Below are 11,004 nucleotides of genomic sequence, written 5' to 3'. Positions count from 1 at the left end.
TGACAATAATGTGATGGATGGGTTACAAGATGCGACGATTCATTTCCAACTACGATCGGATCTTTTAGATCATTGACTATCTAAATCTAACCTACCTCGACAACGAGTAATATTTATTTTCTTATTTGTTGTTTCTTAATTTTTTTTAGTTTGTAATTTTATATATATTAAATGTAAGTTCTTATATATATATATAATTTTTAAAAAAAAATTTGCTTTATTTTTTAAATTTAAAATATATAATTCTTGAGGATAGTTTGGTTGTACCATTGTCAACCCTTAAGGTAGTACATGGTAGTTGAGGATAAATATGATGTGACATTGCATGATTAGTCATTTCCAATGATAGTTTCACTACCGACCACTCATTCCACCCTAATAACTAATTATTTGTATCTACATAAAAAGTATCATATTCGCGCGTTATTATTGGAAAAATGGACTAAAATAGACCCTTTACCCCACAGTTGTTAAAATGATTATTAACGTGTGTGTTCATATATATATATATATATATGGTGAGGTTAGAATAAGAAGTGAGTTATTTGTAAGAAGTGTGAGAAGTAATATCGGGCGTTGGATGTGATCATCTGATGGTGGATATTGTTAGTGTATTTTTTGTTCGGTGTGTTTTATTTTTTTAAGGGTAAAAACCACTTCTTACACTTCTTAGGATAGTTTTACTTCTTATTTTAACCTTGCTCTATATACACACACACACACACACATATATAGGATTTGATTCATTTCAGAACTGTTTCTTATTACGAGAAGTCAATTGGATCAATCATAAATTTTCTTTTATTTTTTGTTTTATATATCAAATAGGGGTATACTAGTAAAAAAGAGTTGTTTTATTTATGGCATGTAATAACTCAAAAGTTACATATTAATTTATATTAACTTAACTTTTTTTTATTTAACTTTTATGTTAATGTGTATGTGTATGATGTGAAAATTTGATGTCATCGGCTGAATTGGGAATACACAATATATCAAAATTAATTCGATATAAGTTATGGATTATGTTCTTATTTGTTCAACGTTACAAACATAACAAACTCAAAACAAAAAAAAATGTACATTAAAAAAAAATCAGAACCCATACTAAAGAACATTTGAAACTTATACGTGCACCATACACTTTATGAATGTACGTATGTAGATATGTACATAGGCATGTACGTACGTAGGCACGTAGGAATGTCTGCATGTAGGGACGTACACACATAGGAACATAGGTAGGTACCTACCGACGTATTTATGTGTGTATGTACGTACGTAGGGACGTAGGTACATACGTATCCGCGTATGTATGTATGTATGTATGTGTGTAAATATGTACCTACACTTCATAGAGATACAAGAGGTTTTTACGAGTTTAGCCACTGTACTCTTGCAAATAACAAAATATTTATCATTCATAAGATTGAATGAAGCATTTGTAAACCTTTAAAATGACATTACAACAAAAATACTAAATGGTTTTAGAAAGGGAGTTTTAATGTAACTTTAAATTGGAAGATTTAATTCACTAATTATGAGCATGTTTTTTTTTAGTTATAGTAAACAAAAATTACGAATATAACCTTTTGATTTAAAAGTTCATTAAAATGATGAAATTAAAATTACTAGTATGCCATTTTGAGTAATGATCATTGATCAAACAAAATCAATGGATGAGATTCACTTCTCGCACTTCTGGCTGTAATATTAATTCCCGCATGATCCATCCCCATATTTAAAGATGTTAATAATCATTTTAACAACCGTGGGGTAAAGGGTCTATTTTAGTCCATTTTTTTCAATAATAACGCACGAAAATGATATATTTTTTTTATGTAGATACAAATTATTAGTAGTTAAAAAAAGAGAGAACACTAAAATAAGTTGTAACACCAATGAATACTTTTGTCCTCGAAAAACAACAAAAGCTTTTATATTTGACATTGATCACTAAAACATTGTTGTTAATCCCACAAGAATTGAACGTATGCGCACCTTGGTGTACGTTTTTCCATTTTCATCTACATATATATATAGAACGTGGTTTCCTCCATTCTACAAGCTACCAAACAGCAAATTAACTAGAGCTAATTCTCTCAGTGGTATGCATTTGATCTTTAAGAAATATTGGAAGCCATATATATACATGTGTCCTGATCTTTTCTTCTTTTTGCAGGTTCTTCGATTTCATTGGAAACCATGGGAGGAGGTGGCCGGATGAATGATACCGCAACGAAAAGAGACGTCTTTAAACATCTTCCAGTCGACAAACCACCATTCGGAATTGCAGATCTGAAGAAGGCAATACCGCCACACTGTTTCAAGCAAGATCTTAAAACCTCTTTCTATTATCTTTACCGCGATTTGTGCATGGTCTTTTCATTATACTATATTGCCAACAATTACATATACTACCTCCCTCAACCCTTGTCCTTCATAGCATGGCCACTATACTGGTTCCTTCAAGGTAGTGTCATGGTGGGATTGTGGAATGTGGTCCACGATTGCGGTCATCACAGCTTTAGCGAATACCCGTTGCTTGATGATGCCATTGGCCTCATCCTACACTCACTTGTCCTCACACCCTACCACTCTTTTAAATACAGCCACCGAACTCACCATGCTAACACCAGTTCACTCGAAAAGGATGAGAATTGGGTTCCCAAACTCAAGAACGACACATGGTTTATTGAAATTATTGCCAACCCGATAGGCAACGTGATGATGCTTCTATTTAGGTTAGCGTTTGGCTATTTTGGGTACTTCCTTTTCAATCTTCATGGCAGGATATACAAAGGCCTCCCAAGCCACTACAACCCCCTAGGTCCTATCTTCAACGACAGCGAGCGTGGTCAAGTGTTCCTCTCAGATCTTGGAGTTGTTGCAGCCCTATATGGACTCTACCGAATCGGTACAAAAACAGGTTTTCAATGGTTACTTTATGTGTATGGGGTCCCCTTGGTGATTATGTGTGCTTTTTTCATCTTGTTCACATATCTAAACCACAACCATCCTTCGGTGGCTCACTACGATTCAAGGGAATGGGATTGGTTGAGAGGTGCTTTAGCGACTGTTGACAGAGATTACGGGATTTTGAGCACAATCTTCCATGATGAACCTAATGCTCATGTGGTTCACCATTTGTTCTCCAACATCCCTCACTATCATATAGTTGAGTCCACACAATATATCAAACCTGTTTTGGGTGACTACTACAACTTCGATGATACTCCGATTCTAAAGGCGGTAATTAGAGAGACAAAAGAGTGTCTCTTTATTGAAGAGGATCCCGAGAAGAAAGGAATTTACTGGTTCCGTAGGTAAATGGCAAGAATACGTGTACGCCATATAAATGAAATGTTTTCGGTGACAAAATCATTGTAAGATCGAAGACTTTCACACTTGTTTTCTTGATTGTTTTTCTTTTCCGGTTGTAACAAAGCAAATATTTAAGTATTGTCATAATTACGAATTTTTATAAAAGAAAAAAAAATTAATATGGTCTCTCGTTTTGTGGGATAAATGTAAGGATCTTAAATCCGATCAAAATGATCCGAAGTGAAGAAAGAGATTCCGAAAATAACTTCTATTATAAAATCCTTAAAAATGGCTCATCCTAGTTCCATCTTCACGCTTAAATTCTGGAGTAAACAATGAGACTCAAAGATCAATCTAATTGTTTTGACAAAATCCGTGTACTTAGTTTTGTACGGGAATGAAAGTAAGGAAAAATAAATTGTTGGTGGAGATCGAACTCACAAGTAACAACATTCTTTTCAAAATATTTCTAACTTATCAACTCAATAAGGATAAATTGATGTTAACTTTGTCAGCTTTTTGTTAATATGTATAGATTCATTCATCAACACAAGGTGATTTTCATAAACTATTACCAGATTATTTTACTCTATTTTGTACATACTTATTAAACATTCAAATACTACTTTTCTTAACTATTAAACATTCGACTAGCTTTCTAGAGTTTTTTTCCAAACTAGTGTTGGTGGAAAAACTATTTACCAATATGGTGTTCCTCAAAAACTATTTACCAAAACAGTGTTTTCATTTATTTTATATCTTTCTTTTATATTATTTATTAATTAGAAAAAAAAGAAAGAAAAGATATTCCTTCTAGTTAAACCTTTCCCCCGATGTTTCAATTGTTTAGAAACCAACAGCTAGGTACCCTGTTCTTCACTTGATGAAACCGTTCGTCAAAATTGAATTCCGTTTTGGCTCAATCCCCCTCGACGATCTACAGTTCTACACCCATCTCCCTCTTCGAATTGATTGAATCCCTCTCAAGGATTTTCGCCATCCTCATCTTCGAATCGACGATCGAAACATGTATTTAATCAATTTGGAGTAGTTCAATTTCATAAAGCAAATAATGTATTTCAATTTCAATAATCAAAATATTATAGTTATCGACTGTCAAAATAATTGCCTGGTAAGGATATCTCTTGATAGAAGGAGCATGTATGCACATATTATATTTAAAGAATTAAGTAAGGATATCTATGGATGTAACTATATTTTTTATTTTTTTAATACTTCTGTATGTATTGCATATCTTTAGTTCACATATAATAGAAAAAGAAATCAAGGATATCAATGATTGTATATGCATTCATATTATATTATAACTTACAGCAACTATGTTGCATTTTCTTTTATTTCACATATAATCAGAAAAAAATGTATTATAAGTGTTTGCTTGCTTTTGTTTTACAGAATGAATCGGATTAATGCGGTATTACAGATGCTTCAAAATGAAGATTTCAACCTAATGTCTCAAACTGCTGTTGTAAACAACGATGATGTGAATGAAGATTTCACCACTTCCTCATGAAGCATATTGGCCACAACCATCATTTACTATAAAATTACTCCCAAATTCAGATTTAAAACGAGATAAAAGGGGTCGTCCTCGTTCAACAAGATTAAGAAATGGAATGGATATCAAAGAGGGAAAAAAGACTATGCTTTGTGGAATTTGCAGACAACCTGGCCATAACCGTGCAACTTGTTCCTTCAACCCTAGAAGAATAGATGGTGATCACTAAGGTGGGCTAAATTGTGTTCACAATATTTTTTATGCGTGCTAATATAAGACGTTTGGATAATTGTTAAAGTTTCATGTTGCAAAAAAAAGTAACCAATAATCACAATGAACTTTTTTATTTAGCAAAGATAAGTTTATTATTCGTAGACAGAAGACTCAATTATTAAACATAATAATGAAATGATCTTTTATTCTATTATTCTATACAATCATCCATCTACAAATGTTTTGTCCTAACTACAAATGTTATAGTCGTCGGTCATAACTACGCTTCAATCCAAGAGCTTGGCAGTTAAAGATGCACCCATCATTATTATATACAGAGAAAATTTGGTATGATATATGATATATTGTGTTGACCAAATACTAATTCTATCTATTTCTCATGCTCAATAATTTACCACTTTTTCTTTCTAATTCACGTTCCTATGACATTACTTGTCATAGTCTCTTTCTCTCTCTCTCTTTTTTCTTCTTGAAGTGTAAAAAACCATTATAAAATGTATTATTTTATAAAAAAGAGATTGGACTATAAATTTTTTGTTTTATCTCTTCTTAATATAATGTTCGCATTTTTAGTAAATCATGCGTTATTACATTGTGGATATAATTTATGTAACTCTTGATTCTCATAATTATAAATATAGGTTGCATAATTATAAATATCAGTGACCAAATACACTATAATTATTTGAATGAGTTTATAATATATACAACATTTTTACCCTCACTCCATGGGTACATGTCATGTCTTGGTAGCTTCGACCGATTAGCAAGATAAAAGTTATTCTACAAAACAATTTATTTGGATTTTTTTTTTATGTTTCATATTAGATATAACAACATATATCACATATGTAAAAAAAGAAAAACACAAAAAACATGATGTTACATAGAATTTTTACGCGTTTTTTCAAGTCAAATGAGTTTTCATTATATACATGCTCTCTCTCTCTCTCTCTCTCTCTCTCTCTCTCTCTATATATATATATATATATATATATATATATATATATATATATATATATATACATAGTTGATTTCTTTTAAAAACCACTTTGAGTATTAAGAAATTGAAAGAAACTAAACGTAATTTTTTTTTTTTTTTTTACTTATATGTAATATGTATGTTACATGTACGTAAAAAATTACAGTATTTTTTTACACACCGAATCGACTTTTTACATAAGTGTAACTAACGTTTACACAAGTGTAATCATCATACATCTTTATTCTATCTCCTAATTCATTTTGTAATTAGATTTAATCTCAACCACATATTCAATACGTATCTAAATTATTGTGTGGTCCATATAAAGTTTTTAAAGTTCTTTCAACTCATCAAGTTTTCAAAATATCCCTCCCATATATATATATATGTGTGTGTGTGTGTGTGTAGGGGAAGGTTAACGTACAAATGAAATTAATGTGCTAATTGTGAGAATTAAGTAGAGAAATTATATACAAGTAGAGTAATTATGTAATTATATCATAGAGTAATTACATAATTATTCTACTTTTATATATAATTACTCTACTAGGCCCCGCTGTTAGGGGCACTGTCGGCGGTCCCCTGTTAGCTAGGGGTTTCACTAACATAGAAGACGCATGACACTGGACTAAAGAGGCTGACATCTTTAAAAGAATGTTGTGATGTTTAATTATGACTTTTTATATTATGTTAAAGACAAGAGTTTGATTGTTATGAAAAGATTCGAATGATTATGTAATATATGGTTGAAGTTTTATATTTCGTGAAAAGTTTTAATTAACTATGATATTTAAAACTGTGTTTATGAGTAAATCCAACGTCAAAATAGAACACCGAAACTGGGACCTTACAAATGTAGGGACATTGGTAAACATCATATCTTTTATTTGATAACTATTAATGGTTTTTTTGAAGTTTAAATTTTACTAATCAATTATTTTTTGTCTTTGTTAATTTAAAAATTAAAAAAACATTAATACTAATTTTATGAATCCAATTATAGTTTATCAGAATTACATACGTTTATTTTTCAAAATTAATTCATATTCTTTTAGCCGTTAACTATTCTGATTTTGACAATCTAGTAATTTGTAAACTTTCTATTGTTTGTTCTATGAACATCTTTTTCCCTTATATGATTTTCAATTTTTTTTCAAATATATTATTTATTTTACACCTTATATGGCTGTCACTTTTTTTCTCATATTCAACAAATTTCAAAGTCAGCATATTCCTATACATACATACGATATATACACACACCATTATACATAGATAAATAGATCAACATATTAAACAAACAAATTATCATTTTATACATACACCCATAAATCCACACACTATGTGGTTTTCTTAACGCATAATATTTGCAGCAAATTTAATCCTTAGAGTAAGCAAAACCACTTTCTGCTTTGATGGATCCTCATAACATACAATCGCAAATTCTTTGAACACCAAGTTTAGCTTCAAGTGTTTATAAGAATAACCAAAACAAATAACTCATTAGTTAATCATATTCAAAGAAATATAACTCTAATGTGTAACATCCGAATTTCGAAAATAATAAATAAAGAAACTTTTATTATTTTATTGTGTGTTATTATTTATTTATGATTAAATGGAATAAAACTAAATGGGTTTGGGCTTAGAGTAAAGACAGACTTGAAATTTATTATGGACTAAGGGATCAAATGTGCCTAAGGCTGATGGGCTTTGTAACATCCTTGGTAAATCCCACATCGGTCGTGGAAAAGAGTGATCCTTGGTTCATAAGTAAATGACCTGTCTCTTAAATCACCAACGCGTTTTGGGCTTAACGGTAGTGGACGAGAGGAGAGCTCTATAGTTAAGCGTGCTCAGGTGAAATTAGTAACATGATGAGTGACCTCCTGGGAAGTCTCAACCTGGGCAACAAAAAACAAATCCGTGAGCTCTTCGTGGGCAACGCGGACAATATTTGTGGTGCGAAGGGCCAGATGTTACAAGTATTAGTCACACCCCAACCTAAGGCGAAAATTTCAGGGCGCAAACAGATTGTTCACAGCTCATAAGGTACTATCATTCAATATTAAAGGTGGCAATATCTATTAATTATTTTAAACAAAAAATTTACAAACAAGTACATCAACTGATAGAACATTACTAAACAACTCTAAACCATCTCGTATAAATTTTAACCTAAAGGTCATCACTAAGTGTTCTTCACCTTAATAGACAATCTGACCTGATAACCTGCAAATGCGTACAAAATAGAATAGCTTTGTCAACACGAGGTTGAGTGAGAAATTCACCAGTTTTGACACTAACGATAATATATATAAGAAAACCACAAAAATGTTATTCGTGCGTATAAACAATCAAACCATAGCATGTAAATATTACAAACAAATAATGATGTGTGGGTTAAACCGTTGCCATGCGAATTCGGTGTTGATTACCATGATAGAATAATTGAGTACTTTGTTGGTGAAACCATTGTCATACAATCGGACGCTGGCCATTACGACATGATATGATTATAATGATGGACCTCTTCGAATGCGATAAAATAAACAAATAAACATGTTAACAAACAACAAATAGTCATTCAATTGATACACACACAAAGATTACAGTTTGCTAATGAGTATATGATAAAGTATGCAAGTAATTAACAAGTACGCATAAGTCCAGTTAACGTTTGAAAACAAGTAAAATATGGGAGTGATTACTCACCTGATTAGATGAACAAAAGTCAAAAGATGATGCGAGAAAGTAAACTGTTAAACCCTTCGGGATTCACCGACAAAGATACCTAGTTAATAATGATGATGTAAGTTACTTGTAAACGACATAACATGTACAATGGAATTAAGGTTTCGATGTGATTTGAATTATGTTGGTGATTAGATTGTTATTGATCGAACGATTGATTTCTATTGTATTCATTATATTATTGTTTCTAACTTATTTATAAGATGATTATTTTTATTAGTTTTTATAAAATAACCATTGTTTATACTTGATAAAATTTTTAATAAGATATATTCATGAATAATCTAAATATATAAGTAAATGTTTAAATAATTAATTATAATATGTAATAATAAGATAAATATTTGCATAGATAATTAAAACATCCAATATATATATATAATAATACTAATTAATTATAATACAAACGTTTAAATAAATAATTAACATAAAATATATATTTTGGAAACTTTAACAAAAATCTAACGGTAAAAACATACTTAATACATTTAACAAGTTTATCATACTTTTGTATAAAAATAATACATACATACACATATATATATATATGTATATATATACACGTTCAACGACATGAATCATCAATAACGGTGTTGGTTTTTAATAAAATAATATTTATTTGTGTTTATTGTCAATTAAAATTAGTCAAAATAATTAGAAATATGATTTTTAAAAATTCAAAACATAAAACCGCGTCCAGTAGTCTCGAACCCGCGCCCTGCCGGTTCAATGGTTGAACACACGCCAGCCAACTGGGCTGGTGTGTCAGTTGGTTATAACATGAAAACAGAACTTTAAATATTAAACTAATAAAATCCCAATTTAGCCTATGAACCCTAGAATCTGTAATTGACCAATCTGCTATATGATTGCTTAATTAGTGTTAAGGTTATTTAAATTGGATTAAAAACGATCATGATGCATTGTTTAATTACCTGGAAATATCATGAATTGACGGTCTAATTGATAAACATGTGGACGGCTCAACACGAACATGAAACGCATATCTACATGTTGATATAATTCAATTAATTGTAGGGTTTAGCTTCACGATGTAACATAGGAAGTGCAGGCGAGTTTAATGAGATTCTTATGACCTCTATATGGTATAACCCTATTATGGTAAAGACAGTTTTTTAATCTTTGTAAATCCGTATCAAATTGATCTCGTTTTCCAAATTAGTTGTGTCGACAGCCCAGTTACCACCGCACCATAATATTGTCCGCTTTGGCCGGGATGTACCACCTTCGTCTCACGGATTTGCTTTTGGTTGCCCAAGTGGTCACCCATCCTCATACTACACTCACATGAGCACGCTTAACTGTGGAATTCTCCTCTCATCCACTACCATTAAGCGCTCAAAACGTGTTATGATGGGGAAGATATCCACCTTCTTATAAAGAAGGCTTAGTTCTTCTTCCCAACCGATGTGGGATGTCACAACAGAGTTAGCCGATGCTTATTCCCCTTTTACCGTCATTTCTTCTTCTATGAAAAAAAAAGTTCACGAACCTTGGGCCTTCTCCCTTCACACGGCATTGCTCCATCAGGCTTTCCCTCATTGTGGAAATTCCTCACTACTGCCTCCTGTAGGAGTCTGGGCCGTTTCTTAGTCCAAGTGTGGCTAATAATCCTCTCGGACCAGCTACTAATCATCGCCTTGGTAAGCTATTACCTCCCCAACTAGCTAACTAGAGGCGAGCCACTCCTCAGGCGGATTCCTCCTTTTGTTCCTCAGCTTACGAGGTATTAACAGCCGTTTCCAGCTAATGTTCCCCTCCTAAGGGCAGGTTCTTACGCGTTACTCGCCCGCCCGCCACTGGAAACACCACTTCCTATCTGACTTGCATGTGTTAAGCTTGCCACCAACGTTCATCCTGAGCCAGGGTCGAACTCTCCATGATATTCATAGTTGCATTACTTATAGCTTCCTTGTTCGTAGACAATACGGATTCGGAATTGTCTTTCATTCCAAGGCCTAACTTGTATCCATGCGCTTCATATTATCCCGATCTTCGCTCCTAGAAATATAGCCATCCCTTCTGTGACATCTGACCCGATCCGACCCGACCCAGGTACCCGTTTCTCTGATCCGATCTCTTTCTTTTGTGATTTAGTATTTATTTATGCTTATATTTTACTTTTAATAATAAATTTTCCTTCCCGCCTCTTCCTCTCTTTCTTTCC

The 11,004-nt window shown here is 32.1% G+C and overlaps 2 pseudogenes across 1 annotated transcript; one reads left to right on the top strand and one right to left on the bottom strand.

Annotated features, from left to right (window-relative positions):
* Nucleotides 1-2,064: 2,064 nt before the first annotated feature.
* LOC143559710 (delta(12)-fatty-acid desaturase FAD2 pseudogene) lies at nucleotides 2,065-3,469 on the top strand (annotated as a pseudogene). The gene is made up of 2 exons (XR_013139991.1): nucleotides 2,065-2,108; nucleotides 2,183-3,469. The product of XR_013139991.1 is annotated as a delta(12)-fatty-acid desaturase FAD2 pseudogene (transcript).
* A 6,843-nt stretch (nucleotides 3,470-10,312) lies between these two features.
* Nucleotides 10,313-10,713, bottom strand: LOC143559717 (18S ribosomal RNA; annotated as a pseudogene).
* Nucleotides 10,714-11,004: the final 291 nt, after the last annotated feature.

Source organism: Bidens hawaiensis, unplaced genomic scaffold, assembly GCF_021521415.1.
Source record: "Bidens hawaiensis isolate Kalapana, Puna unplaced genomic scaffold, B.hawaiensis_p1.1 tig00020023_1, whole genome shotgun sequence".
Taxonomy (NCBI): Eukaryota; Viridiplantae; Streptophyta; class Magnoliopsida; order Asterales; family Asteraceae; genus Bidens; species Bidens hawaiensis.
Note: the sequence above shows the minus strand (reverse complement) of the source record. Positions and strands in the feature narration are given on the sequence as shown.